The sequence below is a fragment of the Odontomachus brunneus genome, unplaced genomic scaffold (assembly GCF_010583005.1).
Source record: "Odontomachus brunneus isolate Ranch 3 - 2012 unplaced genomic scaffold, Obru_v1 Obru_scaffold_236, whole genome shotgun sequence".
In the NCBI taxonomy this organism is placed as follows: domain Eukaryota; kingdom Metazoa; phylum Arthropoda; class Insecta; order Hymenoptera; family Formicidae; genus Odontomachus; species Odontomachus brunneus.
This window is the reverse complement of record NW_022639686.1, coordinates 460,911-461,984: the sequence shown is the minus strand read 5'-3', so window position 1 is coordinate 461,984 and position 1,074 is coordinate 460,911.

Genomic DNA, 1,074 nt, shown 5'->3' with positions numbered 1-1,074 from the left:
AAACTAACCAAACCAAACCAAACCAAACCAAACCAAACCCAACCAAACCAACCCAACCCAACCAAACCAAAAAACTAACCAAACCAACCAAACCAAACCAACCAAACCAAACTAACCAAACTAACCAAACCAACCCAAACCAAACCAAAACCAAACCAAACTAACCAAACCAAACCAAACCAAACCAAAACTAACTAACCTAACCAACCAACCAAACTAACCAAACCAAACCTAACCTAACCTAACCTAACCAAACTAACCAAACTAACCAAACCTAACCTAACCAAACTAACCTAACTAACCAAACTAACCTAACCTAACTAACCAAACCAAACCAAACCAAACCAAACTAACCTAACCTAACCTAAGCCATCCGAACCCACGCAGCTGAAAGTGACCGGAGGAGAACCCGAAAAGGAGCAGCCATCCAAACCATAGGAGGATGAGGAGCGGCCGTCTAAACTCACGTAGCTGTCCGGACTTGAAAGAGACGCCCAGGGACGATTGGAGCAGCCAACGACGTCGGGAGAGCCGGGCAGGACGAAAGACCCGGATACGTCGGAAACCACCGAACCCAGACGAACGATACCTGGTAGGCTACAGGTACCTCAGGAACGACCAGGTAACGCCCCAGGTAGCGAGCCTGAGACGCCTGTAGTTTTAGAGTAGTAAGTTGGTTAAAATTATAATAAGTAGTAGATTAGACTTAGGTTTAAGCGACTGACCGGTACGGCGCGGTTTCGGAACTGTGACGCGCCTAACTTCCGAACAAAGGGTGGCCTGGAGAGGTAGAAAAATAGTAGACGTGGTGTAGGATCGTCAACGGGGGCGAGTCCTGTGGGTGAGAGACGTGAGACGAGCCTGCTTTCCGAAAGGAAGGTTAACCGATAGGCCAAGTCCAAAATCCCGCGGAAAGGTAGCTTGCAACGTAAGAGAGAGAGAGTATAGCGAGTGAATCCGGAGCCGGAACCGCGTCATCCGCCAAACGTATAATTTGACATCAGTATGTGATTTAAGTTATTCCTATTTTAGTACATTAATCGGGCGCGTAGGTTGAATGTTCCGCGAATATAA